General features: G+C 45.1%; 1 long non-coding RNA gene across 1 annotated transcript in view; it reads left to right on the top strand.

Annotated features, from left to right (window-relative positions):
* Positions 1 to 19,085, top strand: part of LOC121064664 — a 40,771-nt gene that overhangs the window by 9,250 nt on the left and 12,436 nt on the right. The window contains exon 2 of the long non-coding RNA XR_005816612.1: positions 17,230 to 17,471. This is a non-coding gene — a long non-coding RNA (uncharacterized LOC121064664). The remainder of the gene's footprint in view (positions 1 to 17,229; positions 17,472 to 19,085) is intronic.

Here is a 19,085-nt window from a genome sequence, read left to right as displayed (position 1 = left end):
GAATACAATATTGGTATAAAATGTGAGTATCTCTCTTTCTAGAAAAAGGAAAATGTGTTAAATAATAAAAAGGAAGTGTGGCATGTAAAATCATCAGGAACTTCTGCAGAAATAGGGCTAGGTCCTGTCTCAATCAGCGATCATCTTAGATGCTAATCCTGAAGTAACTTCTTCTTCATCTAAACAATTCAATTTTGACACAGGAAACCAGTGGAAAAGTAGAAATTCCTGACACTGAAAAATAACAAATCGTATCCTCAATAATTTCTGTACTTTGGAATATATTTTTTCATGCAGTTATTAGTTGAAATGCGGTGTTATTCTGAAAAGATTTTCAAATGTGAGGATTAAATGATGGTTTGAAAACAAGCAATAGCCATTTCCATTCTAGCACTACACCCAGTAAAACTGAAAGAGCAATGGGAAGGATCTAAACTTTCATGCAGTAGGGCAGAACCTACCCCCTCACGCCTGAGGAAATCTTCCCTTGCAGCATCTTGTCCCTGAAGTCAGCTTCAGGCTTTGCTCCTCTGTGGCCCTGGGTTCTTGCACAGGAGGTGCTGGACTGTGAGCACTGCCCAGAGCAGTGGTTTCTCAGTCCACCACAGAAAAAATAAACTTCATGGAAATATCCCACATGTACCGGTGACCAGCCCCACTTGTCATGCTATATGGCAGCTTCCTGTGCCCTGCCTCGTCTGTGCTCCAAGCTTCTTGCATCCAGGACTGGATACCTGTGTACCTGTCCTCACAAATGGCTTCATCCTGTACTTGGGCAGTACCTGGCTGGACCTCTTCCTCTCCAGACCTCTGCTGAAGCCCAGCATCTTTCCTGCCATCTCTTCTGCCACCTCTTGGACCTCTCAGCTGCCATGGGACATCTTTTTCCAGATCCAGCTACCCGTAGCTGCTAACTTAGTAGCTGTCTCTCAAACCCAGTAACAGCAGTAAATATTTATACTTTATCAGCATCTTAACTGGTATGTAGGCTATATTAAATTGGGTGCTGTGCAAAGTCGAAGGAAAACGGTGTTTGGCTTGACAACAAAAGCTGCAGAAGGTGGGCTCAAGCAGAATGCCTCGGGGCAGCATATGTCAAAGGATGACTGTGCCACACCGCACAACGCTGGCTTTTTAAGTGGGAACTTCAGAGACTTTTGTATACCATAAATTTACAGTTTGTGTTCCTCTCCCCTATTACTGGGTTGCCGTAAAAATCCCGGCCAAATAACTCATACTGCCTACCAAACATTGGTTAAAGAACACCACACATAATATAAACTTACATAAACTCCTAAGGTTACTGAAGATTCAGACAATAATATTTCGCAGCTCCAAGACCGGAACATGAACTTCCACAGGAAATACCTCATCACCTTCTGCCCTCAGAATGGGCTGTGTTTCTTTGATGTTACCTCCCCTGAAATGTATAACAACATGTGTGTGTTAGAAAATTCAAATCATTGTATACACTGGAAGAGAGAGTAAAGAAAAGCAAGCATGGGAGAAATGAATCCCAGCGGGGAACCCAGGACTGAGGCGTGCTGAGATATGGCGATGGTGTGCGTTAGGTTCAGCGCAGGAAGAGCAGAGCAGCTGGGTGACTTGCCAGGATGAAGAAATGGCTTTCTGCTGATATGGGAAGGGAAGCCACAAGGTCTGCCTCCGGGCTTCTTCTTCAACCAGCTTTTGCAATTAAGTAAAGACATTCCTGCTTTAACAGTCGCGGTTAAAAATGAGACATTAATAACAAACTCAAAGACGTGTACCACAGGCTAACCCCGAGGTGAGGATGGGAGATAATACTGCTGCAGTACCTCTACGTGGTCAGTTGTGGCTGAATGCAAGGCTCCCTAATGGTGACAGTGGTAACTCGAGGACTTGATAAGCTTCTTGTTATCGGGGAAGTTAGAGAATGCTATTAGTAATTGTACATGGACTCTGTGTTTGCCTATAGCACATGTTTGTACAGCCATTTCTGACAGTTAAAGATGTGCTAAGTTTCCTTGACAGAAAACAGACATTTTAATAAAATGGCTGCCATTTAACTAGAAACTCCTGGGCAGAGCTCTATGGGAAACTGTTCCCACGACCTTCTAGGGGAAGTAATGTTTGTCTTTTAACAGGGTTCCATACTGTAAAAGAAAAAAAATCCTTGCTCTGCAGTATATAGATTTTTTTTAACATAATCCTAATGACTCAAGTGTGAGGAACTGCATATGCTGTTTTCTGAAATGTATTGCAAGTTACACTCATCTGTGCTTTCAGGAAAAGAAATTTTGCAATAGTCTTTCAGAACAATGAATCTGGAACAATGAAAGACTGAAGCAGGAACTCCTGTAATGCATCTGACTCCATTATATTACATATTTTAATCCTCAAATGACAATCACTTATTGATTTATGCACTCTGTTTAAGTAGCTGACTGCTTGTCTTGTGTATCTGGCACTTCTTACCTCTACTCTACATGGATTTTGTTTTGGATCATAGCTAAGTTAACATTTAATGTATTTATTTTAATTTAAAGCTTGCTTTACAAAAGCAGCGAAACCTATCACCCAGCTGTCTTTATTCACTGCATTCAGTTCATGCTCAGGGGTCTCCAGCTTGAACCGGCTCCTTATCCAACATTGCTGGACTGCTTATAGGCAGCTCATGTCACTGAGCAATTGTAAGGACAGATTTGTTTACCTGGGAGTGCTCCCCAGCGGCAGGACAAGAAGTGCCCAGTGGGAACTAGAGCTGCAAAGGAAGTCACACCATCTGTCTTGAAAGCAAGACACCAGTCAGGGATAAGGAAGGGATGAAGAGAGGCATTCATAACAAGCTGATTCGTCATTAATCTTCTTGCAGTCAAACACAGACAACAATAGCTTGTTTTATGAAAAGGTGCTGCTCTTCCAAAGCTGTGCTGGGAGGGAGAACGTGCTGCACGCAGTGAACTCGGGGGGCTGCTTTCATTGAACCAAAGGGCTTGTGTTGAAACTCCACTTCTTGTTTGTGGTTGGCACAGAAATTAAATATATGTTTAGGAGTAAGAAAAAAGGAGAGAAACGCCACAGAGTCCACCTAGAGTGACCACTCCTGAAGTTTCTGAGTTGTTGGTTGACTGCTCTGCATGGACGGGGGTGCCCACACCAGCTCAGCTGCCTGGATGTGAAACGCAAACTACACTTCGAGTACCTAAACTGCAAAGTAAGAGGAGTCCTAGACAGAAGTTCCTCTAAAGGTTGCTAGTAGCTGCAAATTAAATATCTCTAGGGATAAAAAAAATAAAAAATAAAATAAAATAAAATAAAATAAAATAATAAAATAAATGGCCTGTACTCTTCCTGCCGAGTCTGCTTACGGAAGGAAGTGAGGCTCACATGGCTGCACTCTCTCTGTCAAACTGCCTTCCTTTCCCACGGACCACATCTTTTCAGCTTGTCGGCTGATTCAGCCAGGTTGGAGCAGGATAAGGGTCCCAGAGAGGCTCTTCCTTCCTGTTCCATAAAACCTGGGGGCTGCACAGAGGGGAGAGACCCAGACCAGTGTCTCATCTGGGGAAAAGACCCCATTGCATTCCCAGTAGTTATCCACTCCGTTCAGATTGTCTATTGGCAGATTAGCTCGTGGTTATTGGTTCAAGGGGATACCTGATATTTACGCTACAGAACTTCTCTTGTTTTATTCCTGGGTCATGAAGGGGAAGGAAAAGTTCACTGGACTTCGTAGGGTGACATCAGGCCTCCCAGCTGCTGTTTAAGTTGGATGTTTTTTGTTAGATTTCGATGGGGATCAACCCAGCATTTTAACAAATCTTAACTGTAGAGCAAAGCAAAAAAAAAAAAACAGGGCCCTCAATTTTTCATCACTGTCAGACTTTACAGAGTTCACACCTGAAATGAGAATAACTGGGGCTTGAGGCTTTGCCAGTAAAAACACGACAATATTGCAGACTTTGCTTGCAGTGAAGGAAGCCAGGTAGAAGAATGGTATGCATGGGAGAAAATTTCTGGCTGGGTATTTAAATAGCAGACGCTTGCCTCCTGTACTTGATAGCAGGTTTTCTTGCAAAGGTTCAGTGAATGTGCAGTGAGTTGTCTTGTCCCCATGTGAAACATGGACATTTTGGTGTACCAAGATGATTTTTACTCCATATTTTCTTGGGAGCTGTGATGCCCGTCACACAGGCAGTGCAGAGGAACAGAGCCGGCATGACCTACAGATGGGTCTAAGCACTTTGAGTTATTCAGGTTACCTCTCATGTAAATTGTTGTCATGATAGCATCTGTTCTGATAACATCTTTGACCTGTCAAGATGCATGCCCTAGAAGGTAGACAAAAGGAATTTGCCCTGTTGAAAATGAGTTCAGAATTTATGGATAGGTAAGAGTAGTAAAAATTGTCATTGGAGTTACTGCAGGTATTACAGGAGAGCTTCTTGAAGAGATGACTGTAGACTGTCATGCTTCACACAACATGTAGAAGCAATATACACCAAAAATTATCTGCACATTACTTGGTTTTGTCTTTATTTCTTATTTTAAAAGTATAATGACAACAGAAAAAGATAAAAAACAATATCATTCCAGGCATATACTAGCTTTCAAATAGCTGGCTTTACATTTTGATTTCAACAAACAACATTTCATTAATTGATTCAGCCACTTTCATTGAAAAAAATGTTGGTAAAAACTTGGAAGAGAATTACCAAGCAGATTGTGCATGGTTAAGGATAATTGTACTAGGGAGTGGTATAAGCTCTGTTTTCAGAGTCATACTCTGTAATTTGTTGAAATGCATTAAGTTTGTCATGTCCTTTCCTTCGTCATATGAAGGAGTGGAAATAATATTTTCCTTGTCCAAGCAGGCAGGTCTCTACATACAGATAATTTTATAAAATGATTAGAAAAGAGTGATGTACTAGAACTGTCTCTAACTACCATCTTAAATGAGAAGACCTGAATTATGTATTGAAGGGCAGTAGCAATGCATACATAAGAGGAAAATGCATTGTCTCTAAGGGAAATACAGTGCCTCTGACAGCCCCTGTAAAAAAAGAATTGTTCACATTTGTGTCTTACAACCAACCAAGTACACAAGCCGTGGTACCAACCACTCCATTGCCAAATATGAACCTCCCTGGCTGCTACAGCAGGCATTTGCTTGCTGACAGCCACAGCTCCCCCTGATCTGCGCCTGGGGAACACAGGTAGGAAGAGAGGGGCCTGAGGGAGGCCCAGAAGTGGTGGGTTGCAGAGCAGGGAGAGGAGAACGGGGGGCAAGAGGGATCTTCTGGTGGGCTGAAAGGGGCAGAGAGGCAACAAAGGTCTGGGGAAGCTGTGGGGAGATGGGGTTATGAATGGGGGCGGAAAAGGAAAGCATAAGAGAAAATAAAGGCCACAGCTGAGGAAAAGAGATCCTGTGAACAACTGAAGAAAAAAGGCCAGAATGAAAAGAAAGTGGAAGAACAGCAAAAGAAAGCCAGTGTATGGGGTTGCTCAGTAGCAGCTCATGAATATACCACGAGATGATGTTAACCAGCAGGCCATGTGTAATTCAGCCAGTTAGTTAACCTTCATCCAGTAAAGTCTGACATTTCTCCTGGCTCACCCCTAATGCAGTGCAAATCATAACATGTGCCAACTCCAGTGCCAAGTAAATACTAGTAGTTATTGGTCTATAACTTACAGACTCAGGGTCTGTAGAAAGTAACAAAGGGCATTTTATCATAACAGGTTTCAACTAGCTAGAAGGTTCCTCTCTGCAAAAATATCAGAGAGATTCAAGCCATAAAGGGTTCAAAGACAATGCAATGTATAATATCCAGTGGTGGTGTCATCTGTTCAGCATCAGAGGATGGTTCAGTAGTCTGGTGGCTTTTAAGTCAGTAGTAAACACTGATCTGCAATTTCCATGTAGACAGAGATGTTTTCCAATGACCATCTTAACCACAAACACCAGAAAAGTGTGCAGACTGCTTCCAGAAGTTGCTGCTGTGTCTATTCTGTGTTGTCAGCTGTCATTCATCTCCCAATGCAGGCATTGCAGGAGATTATATGCTCACATGGGATGAAAACACCTGGATGATAGTGGTGGTGCCAAACTAAAAGGAGGGCATGCATTAGGCCCAATCCCCTTACTAGGGCTTATTCCCTTCCAATTAAAGTCTTTCTGAAATTGGCCCAGTAGCCTACCACCAGCAGGTATAGTTTTACTATCCATGATTAGATATGGTTCACTTGAAACTACTAGCAGTGTACAGTACTGCTGTACAAAAGGAAATTCAGAATTTTCCGAATTCACAGCACATTAGTGTCTCAATGACATTCAGATGAGCCATGACCTCTTCGAGCCTCCATGATACAAAGGCTCATTACACACACTCTATAGCTGCAAAATATCCCCCTCTTCCTTTCCTTTGTCGTGACTCCATTATATTCTTCTGAATAGCTTCATACAGTGAAGAGCTCAGCTGAAGGGAGAGCACTTTGTGTTAGCTGCTTCCCAAAGACATGACCACAGCTGCAGCTGCAGGACAGAGGAAACCTGAGAAACTTTTATCTCATTATTGCTGTAATCAGAATGCTGCCTCTGGATAATAATTCTCTCTCTAATAACGTTTTAGCTTACACTCTAAGTCTTGCTCTAAGCATGTTTGTAAACTTAAAAGGAGACTTTTGAAAAGGTTAAAAAAAGCTTTGATTACACTCTGAGGTGCCAACAGAGTGCACAGGAAGATTAGACACCCAAAGACAAGAGGCCTGGGGCTTTTATTACATACCTTCACTTGCCTACAAATCCCAATCTACATTTGCTCATATTCATCCAGATGATGCAAACAAGGACTTTGGAATAGATCCTGTCTCCTAGTGTTATGTTTCTATCTGTATTCCCGGGGCTTCACAGTAGCATGGGTGTCCCAGCACCAAAACTGGAGGCAGAAGACACAGAGGGCAGAGCAAATATCGGAGTTGCAGTCCAGTTAGACCCCTTTGGTCAGGACTTGCTTGAGTAGACAGCAGTAGACATCACACTTCTGTTGCTTCAGCATAGTTGCTCAGGCTCTCATCATGTTATAAAGCATTTCACTCCCAGGATCCAACATGAGAACGTCTCACGTCAGAGAGTCACTGTTGGTGTGGTTCATGGCCTAATACGCTCATATTGATAGTATAGGTCAGGACTAAAAGACATGCCTCACCACTTCCCTGTGCAACACCTCAGGATGCAGCAAACCTAGTCTCTACCATTGTTGTAGCCAGAGAAGCCTTTTATTTTATTTTTTGTCCCAGAGAGCAGAACCCTGCTGCTGGCGGTGAAGAGCTGGCCAAAGCATTGGGAGCGTGTGTGTCCCCAAGCCTCCTCTCAGCTGCCGACAGCAGCTCCAGAGCCCTGTGGAGAAAGTAATGAGGCAAGAGCAGAAACAATTAAGACAGGTTTTTTTCAAAATCCAGGTTGAGCTTCAGAGATGGCAGTGAGGAAAAAATAACATAGCAGCTTCCAACTTGCTTGCTGACTGAATATCATGCGGACATCATCGTGACGTGCCAATTTTTTGATTCTAGCTGGTCTTCATTGGAAAAGAAAGGTCCTCTGAGGTCCATCCAGAGGACTGGTGCTTTGATAATCTACTCCATTTTGTTCCCCCAGCTCCCTTCCCTCTGTAATTAGACTGTCGGTCACTACAAAGGATCAAAATTGCCACGTTTAAATACTATTCTCCTTGTGAGAAACTAGCATCTGATCAAAGCTTGACAGCGTGAAATGCATTTCTTGTTTTTGCAGTAAACCTTCATGTCCCTTGTTGTCGATCCAAGTTCATGGAGGCTTATTTTCAAAGCAAATCTCTTGTTTTCATTCCACCGGAGAGCTGTTACAAAGCCAACTATTGTTACTGTAGAATATAACTTTATTTTTTTAGTCTAGCTGTTAGAAGCAAATGGTTTTCATCAGGTAAAAAGTCATTTTGTATGTGCCTTATACAGACAAGTCTTGGACACAACAATCAGTTAATGGTTTTTAATTAAATGGAGTGAGACAGGACACTCAACGAGTGACCCAAAGATTGCTTTTGGAGGAAGTTTCTCTCATGACTAATAGTGACTACAAATAAGATGGGGTATTACAATAAAATTCTACTGCTGACAAAAATATTAACAGTAAACGACGACAGAGCTTTCATCTGGGACTAGGAGAACATCTGGAATATATTAAGACTGTAAAATTTCCCTTTAAGTATGGATTGCTAAAGTTAAAACCAGCCACCCAGAAACTATGGCACTCAGAGTAACTCAATATTCTTTTTCATTAAAAATTACTTAAGGAGATTTACATCTTCCCTTGGTTGACATCGTGATGTTCTGCTTGTCCAGACTTTGAGTCCCGAAAATATGTGATGAGAAGGAATGGAGAAAAAAAAAATTGTCTTGGATATGTCTTGTGTATGTTCATCTGGGAAAGTGAGCCCAGTTCCAGGCGTCCTTCTGTAATGCAATCAGTCAGATGTTCTTTGCGACCATTCTGTGCAGATACCCACTGCTTATTAATACCATATGTGAATTTGATGCATTATGTATCTAGAGATGCAATATAAGCACCAGATATTGACAGATATAAACAGGAGAGAAGTGGGATGTGCTGGGAGATCATTCTAGAAAACAGGAACGCTTGCCTTAAATAAAAAGGCAGAGCGCTAGAAGAAGGATAAGATTGTAGCAAGGTTCCTATCTCCCATCCTCCTTCCTCCCTGTTGCCAGTTCTTGTGAGACCTCTCACTGCAGTCCTGTCTTAATTTAGACTGTGGGTTCCTGGACACAGAAATTATCCTGTAACTTGTATATATTGCACATAGTACAACAAGTCCTCCTCTCAACTGGATGCTCAAATGGTGTTTAGGAGGCAGCTGCAGCATTAAAAGGGAAGCTGGTTATCTCTGTGGCTCAGCTCCAGAGGTGACATTGGTTTTGGCTACACTGGGAGCTCCCAAAAGCCAAGCCAAGGTCTGTAGAACAAGCTGAGAGACGAGAATTAGGCACTGCTCTCCCTGCCCTTGGCAAACTGTACCAAAACCCACACAGCCTCTCTGAGCAGGATTCATCCCACCTCCTGGGAGGCCCCAGGTCATGAAGATCCAAGGTAAATGATCCAGGTTCCCTCTGCTGGGAAACAAGGAGAGAGGACTCAGGGGGGTCATTTGCCCCTCCCAAGACAAGACAGAAGGGGAGTTACCTTCAGAGGTGCCCCTTCTTCTGCACTTGCTCTAATGGGAACAGGAATACTTTGGCAAGACCAGTCACTAAGCAGTGACCTTCCAGCAGCTAACGCTAAGTAAGATGAAGCCCTTCAGTGTGTTCAGAAATCAGCCCTGCCAGGTCTCCTCCCCAAAATATCCTACCCTGCAGAGCTTCCCGGCAGTTTCTGGAGGAGACTCAGTGAGATGCACACAGCGAGGCTCAGTGCACGAAGCACGGGAGGCCTCACACCCTCGTTGGTGCAGCAGTGGTAGGTCCTGGTTCCCCCTTGGAGCCAAGCACCCCGTGGTGAAAGACATGCAGAAATACAGAACAGAAAGATGGTCTAGAATAAAAGCCAACTCACTGGGTGGCCTTGGTAAGCATCTGATGCCTCAGCTGAATATTTATGTATTTATTTCCGCTTATGCATGTTTTGCTCAGAATAGGGCAGGGGTTTTGAATGTCTTCACTATAAACCTTCAGCCCAAATCCCAAAGCTGCGGTAACAACTGGTATTCACAGACTGAAGAACCACGGTAGAAAAAAAGAGATCACTCTTGTCTCTCCTTCTCCTTGCACCATCCTCCAGCTCTCACTTCCTCTTCCTTCTGACCAGGTACTTGTGTGGCTGAAGTATTTAAAGTAAACTTGAAATAAGATCAACTTTTTCAGAAGTTTTCCAGGGAGCAGGGATTATATCCGCTGAGATCCTCACAGATCTCCAGCACACTGGATCTGAACTCTGGTGAGAAGGTAGCTACTTTTTTGGCATTCAAGAGGGAGTTTTGAAATGCCAGCCTGCAGTGCTAAGAACGACAAATACTCTGTACAAGTCTCCAGCAGGAAAATCTGAACTTCCTGACCTTCCCCACATCTCTTCCTACCACGAAATTGTCAAAAGTTAACAAAAACAATAAAACACAGAGAGAAAGTCTAATTCTGGAAATGTTATTCAAGGAGGAAGATAGAGAAATACGCTGCCTTGAGCACCAGTCCTCACCATCTGGCCCCATTTCTGGGCATGGCAGTAAGGGGTGGCATGTGTATGTGCAGGAGACAAAGCAGGGGGCTGGAATAAGCTGCTAATGTCGTCAAATTTTTCTTCCTATCAGTAAGTCGTTGCTCCTAAAGGCAGCAAAGGAAACCTGCCAAATACAACAGCTAAAACCAACACCCTGAAAAACATAATATTTAGGGAACGATCTGTGTGGTGGAGCCAGCTTGCGCCAGCTGCCAAGTCTGCGGCTGCCAGAGGCCTAGGGTGCGGGGAGGCCTCCAGGAGAGGGGCCAGGCCCAGGACGACGCCCCTGCTCCTTGCAGGTACGAGACCTGTGTCCCCCACAGCTGAGGAAGGGTCCCACCGATGTTGTGGGTGGTTCAGCCTTCTTCAAATCAAATGGAGATGGAGATAGATACCAGCATCAGGCCCAGGGTGGGAGGCATGGACTTGTCAAGTGGTGGCTCAGAGAGGGGCTGGGGTTATCACTCCGGCAGCAGCTCTCAGGGTCTTAGCAGGAGCTCAGCGTCAGGCTGGGGCAAAACAGGGGCTAAAGGAGATCTTGGACATGCCAGGGTCTCCTGTTTCTCCTACAGGGAAGACATTCTGCCTGTTGACACAGCCCTGTACGATGCCATTTCTTTGTCTGCATTTCAGATGTAGAAGTACAACTGAGGGCTCAGACTGGAGCCACAGAATGACCCAAGGGTGGGAAAAAAACTTGTAAGTCTTGAGGAGACAGGAAGTGAAGTGGACAAAGAATTCCCTTGCTTTGATGTCCTCCCTGATCATACACTGGGGAGCTAATTTGGGGCTGAAGTGAACCTTTTTTCCCCCACGTCAGAATAACATCCCCCCCCTCCCCCAAGGGAAATTTTGCCTTGCCTTTGCTGCTATACCGCCATTGTCAGGGAATCGGGTGCTGCTGTTAGTGGGGTGAATCCTGCTTCCTGCTGGCAGCAAGCAGCAGCTCAGTTTCCTGAGGATTTAGGTGCTTTTGTCTAACTCATGCCTATGGCCTTGAGTGACAAGCAACCAAGCAAAACTTTACTAAGTGCCTCAGCAGCAGGCAGTTTGATGACGTTTTGCCCTTGAACTCAGTGAAATCCATGGCTTTGGGGCAAAATGGTGTCCCCATCAGCTGCTTCTCTCAGCCAGCCTGGTGTCCTTGGCACAAGGGCCTGCTGAGAAGGCTGAGACCTGAGGCCAGGATGTGCAAAACGGTGGTTTGGGATGTTGAGTGGGGATGTCTTTAAAAAGATGTGAACTTTGGAGTATGCTAAGCAGCTATTCTCTGAAGCTGGGCCTGGTGGACGTCAAGCAGAGCATCTGTATATCCAAGGGCCCAGAGTTAATGGTCCCCATTTCATGGGAGCTCTGAAAAGCTCCTGCTCATGGGACAGACCCTGCTGCAGGGTGGCAGCTCCTTCTGCTGAGGATGGTGCTACAACAGTAACACAGGTCACTGCACCTAAGAAAAAAAAAAATACTTGCGTGTTTCTGATGGCTGTCTTAGTCCAGAGAGTCAGAAAGCAGCTTTTACCAACTCCACAGCAAGTTATTCCTAAGGTCTCCTGAATTTCCTGGTATCTGAAGGAATTCTGATAGGAAGGATTCTCTCCAGAGGGCTCCCAGGAGCCATTACAATTGTTCCTGGCCTCTCTTCTCCTTGCAGCTGCTGTTCTGCTCACACTCCTGCCTGCCTGCTATTCCTGCGTTCATTTTTATCTTCATGCCAGGCTTGAGCCGTGGCTCCTTGTAACAATATTTCCTCATAAGGCTGTGCTTAAAAAGTACGGAGCTTGTATTTGTTGGTGCTGCGTGGTGGCATGTGAGGCTGCACAAAGGAAAACAAATGTTTGAGATGTTTGCGAAGGTGCTGTCATGAGACAAAACAGGGCACTTGGGTCTGACATTGCTACGTTTACTTGTGCTTGGATATACCAGAGCCTGCTCAGTCTCTGCAATAACCCTCCCCTGGGAAGTTTCCATAACCTCACTCTCCTCCCTGCCCTCCTGCTCTGCTGGCCTCCAGGGTTGTGCTCTTAGGGGAGACTATGGGAAAGCTCACCCTCACCTTGGAAAGAGACTGACCAACCATTGGCACCTTGCAAAATCAACTTCTTCAGCCCTGTTTTGTCACACAGGTGACACAGCCCAGAGCACCCAAGCTGCTCACAGCCACAGCAGGGCTGCTTTGCCCACCTCAGGGAAATGATTCACTCCAACCCCGCAGGTTTAAACATCAGAGTCCTTGTGCTGGCTCCAAGTGATTACGTTATTCCCCACCCTGTGCAAATGAGGAGTCAAATATCCCCGTTACTCAGTTCTGTGTGAGCTGTAAAAGTGGGAGTTACATCCTGTCCCTCGGTGTTCCTCAGAAAAGAGCTAGCTGTCCCTCCAGGAGACCTCCTTCACATGCCAGCCGTTCTCAGCCCACCCTGCTGTGGTGCATCCACCTTGGATGGACATTTATAGGGCAGCCTGTCCACACACTTCTGGGGGGCAGGAGGCCAAGGAAAGGGCAATGAACTGCACCTAATTCAGCTTGCTTGCTCCTTATCCAGCCTTGTTTGGAAGCAGAACTTAAAACCTGTTTGTTTAGGAGGTTTGTTATAGTTTTGGAAGCTAACACTAGAGTTACACTGAGCAGCAGGGCAGAGGGTAAAACAATATTTTATTCTTAAGTTAAAGCGCTTTCACAAGGGTAACATAAGTAGGCTGCACTGGCTGAGATGTGTGCTGTGGGAGCTGGGACCTTCCCCACGCCTGCTGTCACGGTGGGCATGCTGCACCCATGGGGGATGAAATCACTGGGGCCCTCCTCGCTCTGCTTATCATCTGGGGACCCTGGTGATTGCTCTGGGATGAGAGAAGGAAAGGGGATTCTTTTAATGGCTGGTCAAAGCTGGGGCATGTGACTCTGTTAAAGCCCTCGGAATATAAGACCTTCTTTCTCTACAGAAGAAATTTATAGGTGTGAAGACTTTATAGGTGTGAAGACGTAATTCCTGGAAACAGGGTGCCTTCTATTACAATAGCTTGAGTTGCTGATGAGCTGATTAAAAAGGTGTAAAGGATGTGGTGAAATACTGGCATTTGTGGGTATGAGCTGGGTAACGAAGCATTATCCGGGTATTTAGGCAAAAACTTCTTTTGAAGTTGGAATTGCTTGCTACTTTGTGACCAGCTGTGCTATTCTCCTTTGAAATGGGTAAAAACTTCCCCAGAGTTTTAGTTTTAGGGTTTAATATTTCTTCTTTTGACTTCTTGTTTTTCCCTTCTGAAAATTCCATACTAATTCCCCCTGGAAATAAGACACACAAAGGAAATACATTTGGAGGGCAATCATGCTCTGAACATGGGCAAAGGAGGTCCCAGGAGGTGCAGAGACTGGCCCCAGGCCTTGCAGAAAGCTAGCTGCACACTGCAGAACCAAAGGACCTCTCAAACCCCAAACCTTTGTCTTAGTTGCAAGTTTCTTGCAAATATTTGGGAGTCACATTTCAAAGTTCAGGCTGGGTTAATCACAAAGAATGCAGCTCTTCCTGCTCGGCATGAGGAGGTGTAAGGTAACAGCGGCTGTGGTGCCCTCCCCTACACCCCATGCATCTGCACAGGTTTCAAGTAACATCTGGTCTCTCAGCTCCACATCACACATACAGATTAATGTTTACCTGCCTGCTGTCCTGGCTCCCAATCTGTTCCACTTTATTGACTTAGCCCTGGCTCGACAATGGTGTATTAATCTTGCCTTTGTGTACACACAGCAGCTTTATTCTGAATATATTTCCCCTAATTCTATTAACCAATGCTATTATTGTAAGACACTAAGGACTTTGCTCAATATTAATTTGGGTGGCTCTTAACAGTCTGCATACAGGAGCCTTAGCGTGATAATTTGGAGAGGTGGATCAAGCTCTGCTGCGTGGGAAGCAATTTGTTAACAAGACCTTGTCACGTCCTGAGGGGAACATGGGCATGGGCTCTGGAAGCTGCAGGCAGGGAAAACAGGGCACAGCAACAGGGTTTTACCTGTGCTGCAGGGTTACTGCTTGGCTCTAGGTGGATAACACTTTTGGGAAAGTCTCTATGGGCCATTCCCAAGAGCTCGTTCCTGGAAACAGATAATTCAAAACATTTGTCCGGAAGATGGTTCATGGGATAACCACAAGCATTTCTATCATGGGGCACATATTTGAGGCACATCCAGACCAGCTCTTGCCAATGTTTTTGCTTTCAATCATCCTTTGGAGGAGTCCCTGGGGGTGGCCGCTGTGCTGGGAAGTGGTAGGGAGAGGAAGGCTGGGGTGTGAGGTCTTGAGTCCCCGCCGTGTGGGATGCTGTGCAGGGAGTGGGATGTGCACCCTGGGCGGATTGCTTAATGCCTGCTGTGAGCACAGTGGATGTGAGAGCTGGGGGTGGCATGGCAGATCTTCCAAAGGTTTACTTTTCTGGGAGGTAACCAGCATGGAAGGAGAAACAAGATCCTTTTAATAAAAAGTAGGGGGATTCAAATAGCAGCTGTAAAAATGAGAACCTCCAACAACACAACGAACAGAAAATTAGATTTCCCCTCATTGTGTCAAAGAGGCCAAGCTTCCAGCCAGCTGTGGAGGAAATAAGGAGTTTATGTTATTTGCAATGTCAACGAGGACCCATGTACGAATTTCCTGTCTGGCTCCCTCTGAAGATTAGCAAAACTTCAGCAAACAATATATTTTCATTACATTTCATTTTTCTGTTTCTGTGGGGAAAAAGATGCTCCCCAAGCAGAGTGGTCACAGAAGCTGTGGCTGTGAGGAGGTGCCGTGGGACACCAAGCATACAAGAGTCACAAGGAGAAAAATGTCCCTGTGATGCCGGGCACTGCAGCTCTGACACCTGTAGTTCTGGGCCCAGATCCGTGTCAATGCCCTTGGCCTTTTGGATAAGGATGCAATTTACTCAGAAGCCCAAAGTTTTTCCCAACGTGTGTATTGCCATGCAGAAAATGACCTCCCCACTATGTTTGTTTTAAACTTCAAAGTACTGACATGCAAATTTAAATGATTAAGAGAAAAGGCTTTATTCTGTCTGCGTGTTTACTTATCCAGTCTGTGTAAGCAGAGAGCACAGCCTGTGTGTGACGGAGCATTTTCAGCATCTCCCTGTGTTTCAGTGCAGGGCATCCCCCCAGCCTGGGGGCAGGAACGGACCCCACCAGGCCCCTGGCATCTATGCTGCTTTCCCAGCTGCTTCCAGCACCCTGTGTCTGACAGCAGTGGGCAGGCAGGAAACAGACAGACACCATCAGCAGATTGCAGTCAATGCATAACGAAGCAGACACCGATAGCCCGCTGCAAACGGCTCAGCACAGGGCAGCCTCCCTGAAACACCAGCAGGAATGGCCGGGGTACAGAAAAACCCCAGGCTCAGGACCTCGACACCACAGGCATGGTGCTCTCTCTGGTTTTCAGATAATCCCATCACCATTAAAACTGGTATTACCAGCTCCTGTCCAGTATTAACACATTTGGGTTCCTAACACATTTAGGGCATCTTCTGTCCACCCTTCTCCTGTGTTTGAAGTGTGCTGGCTGCTGGACCCCTGGTAGCTTCTTGGAATAAATGGCAGACCAGCAGCTGCCCTATTCCTGGGATGCCTGGAGGCATTCAGGGGGATTTCATGCTGGCAGCCCAGGGGAAGAACATTTCAGGCTTCATCACTTGAGAAAATGGAAGGAGCATGGAGGAACCCTTGAATAAAAAGCTGGGTTTCACCAATCGTAAATCTTCCTGAAGTATGAAGGTGACCTGACCCAGCTACCCTCACTTTTATGGCCTGACAGGACTGATCCCTGCCCAGACAACACTGTGTTTTCAGGAGTCCTGTCCCTCTGCTCCTGTGTGTTGTGCAGAGGTGGTGGGTGACAGCCAGGAGGAGAAAGGACAAAGGGCCAGGCTAAGGGAGATGCTCCAGGAGGCCTTGAGGAGAGGGCATGGTAGCTAAAAAACAGTTTTTAGGAAAGGGACAGAGATCTGCTTAGAAAAGGCTGTGAGGTTTGTTGGCTCCATGGTCTCCCGGGCCTGTTAAGCTCTGCTGCGGAGCAGGCCCATTTGTTTACCTTCCCGGGAGATGAAAAACAGAGTGAGATTTCGCAGCACTCAGATTCCCTGAATTTTTTTTTAAGATTTTGATTAATCATGAGGCATTTTGGCAGCCTCCTCAGATACTCCGTAACCCCTGTTTAATCAGTCACAGCCTAAGTGCTTATTCTGTCTGGTCGCTAACTGCACGGCTCGAGCACACGGCGGGGACTGGTGGGCCTCAAAGTGCTGGGGCGGGGGCGGCAGCTGGTTCTCAGGGTCTGTGCCGATATCCCCTCAGTTTCTGTGAGGGGAGCCCTCATGACGAATGTCCTTACATGGGTGTAGAATGAGGAATAACCTTAATTTGTATTCTGTGGTGTCACAGCTTGCTCAAGGGCTCAAGGGATAAAAAGATCCAGACTTCATGGATCTGGAGGCCATCATCACTCCTGTTAAAACTGGAAAATTAGGCTATCAGTGTTGCGACTGTCAGAAGTTGTGGCCAGACAGGTTATAAAATTGGGGAATCCCAGTCTCCCTCAGCTCCCTGAGTGCCCCTGTGATGCTGGATTAGGGGATGGAAAGAGACCCCTGAGCTCAGGCACGTGCTGGCTGTGTCACCATTCGCATCTCAGTGCTAATGGGGCACTTGGAGCAAACATCTCCATGTGCCATGCTTTGATTGGGATCGTGGAAGAATTTTGGAGGATATGAGCTGGGTCACTTCTGGAAGAAAAGAGTTTTTCCTTCCAAAAAAGTGAATCCCAGGAAAATGCCTAAAGATGTCACTTCACAGACCTTGGGTAATAATATAGGCCACTGATTTGCTGAACAAAAAACCAAGCATATCTGGAAAATCAGCGTGAACAAAAATTGGCACAGGATAAAAGAAGAGAGCTTCTACTGCAAAATAAATGTTTTCATTTTATGTGTTACAGTGCAGCAGCATTAAAAAATATACTGTTCACTGCTGCTTCCAAGTCCATTTGGAATCACCAGCTCTGGGAACATCAGGTTTCCACCATCACAGTGCATCTGTCTCTCCGTTTGCTTCGGTGACAATGACTGCAGCTATCTGTGTGGTACATGCACAGGATCAGAAGTGCCATCTGGTTCTTCTTCAACAAGCGACTCATCAGCACATTTTTCTAATGGTCTTTGTGCAACAGCAGTTATGAAGGTACAGTCTTCTAATTACCTGTTTCATTTGTTTGTTTGTTTGTCTGTTTTGCATTGATAGGAAGAAGAAGCTGATGAGCAGGTTCCTTTCAGATGTATGGCTTGAAGACCCTGGCTGACCCGTATTGTTCAATGTCAAACATAGAGTTGAAGGTGTGTAGGGGCCTGCATCATTTTAAGCCTTGAGCATTTCCAACAGAGGATGAGAGGGATATAGCTGAGAAAGCAAAGCTCCAACTGGAGGTTCAGTAGATACTGACAACTGATAGACTTCCCAAACAAGCCCATTAAAACCAGTCTCAGTAAAATGAAAATTCTGTGGAATTGTGTTTCTGGCACACATAAATGATAAACTTTCCCCTCATCTGTGTTGTAGATGGTGAGTTGAGCATTCCCAGTTTTTTCTCTACGTATCAAAGGCAGCTCATGCCTTGCACAAACATTTGTAGATATCAATATCTTTTACCTGGGGGCATGAGTTTCCTCTCAAAATAGAGGGGTTTTACAGTGAGGTGGGTATTTTTTTCACATAGGCCCTGCTTGCATCAGGTTTCAACATCCAATCATCTTCAGACCCCAAATTTCCTAAAAAGAAGTGCTAGCCCTCTTAATAGCCAGATAGTGAGTAATTCAAAGATTTAGGCCAGGTGTCATAACATACATGTTGGGTTTTTTGTTTGTTTGTTTGTTTTTTGCCATCCTATACATGCCCTACATCTTGGGTCACCTTTATGGGTTTTGGTTCATTTCCACAGTTCCTGCCACTAATGATGTCTTAGAAATTAGTTTCCCAGATCAAGGTCTGTGGCGGTGCCATGTAAGAACATTTCCCTGCCACTCATAACTTCAGCCAGTGGCACTGGCTTGTGTGTTTGGGAATTCTCCAGCAAGTTGTGTGCACAGGAAAGTCTTCTGCTGTCTTACTTCTCCCTTTCTCTTCCATGCTGTAGCCACTCTATATTTACACACTAACTCATCAGATTTTAGGTGTGCTACTCTCATAATTCTTTCTGCCAGTGATAAAATAATTTATTTCCCATTCATTGTTATAGCTGAGTGACATGAGAATTGCAATGATGCAGTTGATGAATGAACAGGTGAGACAGTTGCAAAATTCACGTTTAATGCCATTTAGTTTAGTTACAGAACAGTTTTGTTATAGAACACCTTTGCTGAGATAACCAAACACTGAGTTAACTGCCATGCAGACAGCTTGTAGTGGGTGTCCTGGGATCCCTTTTGCCTACAATTGCTGAGTAACCAAACAAGCAAAGGACCATTTTCTTTTAAGATTTCCTTCATGGTGGCATTTATTAGTTAGAAAAAAATATACAAACATTCCCCTGTAACTGGCACCAAACTATTATCCAAAGGAATATTCACACACGGTCTTTCATGAAAGAATTTGTTTATTTTGAAGCTATCAGAAGCAGGATAAGCATGTGTGTTGAAGATACTGAAGGGATGATCACACAGCTTCCCACATCAGGCCTGGAGCTGGTCCAGACAGATGTATGGTGAGACTCTTTGTAGCCAAGAGTTATACAACTGGCACCGATTTTTCCTGAAAAATTCTCAGGCTGCTTAGATAGACCGTTCAGCAACCGCAGTGGAA

This window comes from Cygnus olor, chromosome 2 (genome assembly GCF_009769625.2).
Source record: "Cygnus olor isolate bCygOlo1 chromosome 2, bCygOlo1.pri.v2, whole genome shotgun sequence".
In the NCBI taxonomy this organism is placed as follows: Eukaryota; Metazoa; Chordata; class Aves; order Anseriformes; family Anatidae; genus Cygnus; species Cygnus olor.
The sequence above is the reverse complement of the archived record's forward strand: the minus strand, read 5'-3'. Positions and strand labels throughout refer to the sequence as shown.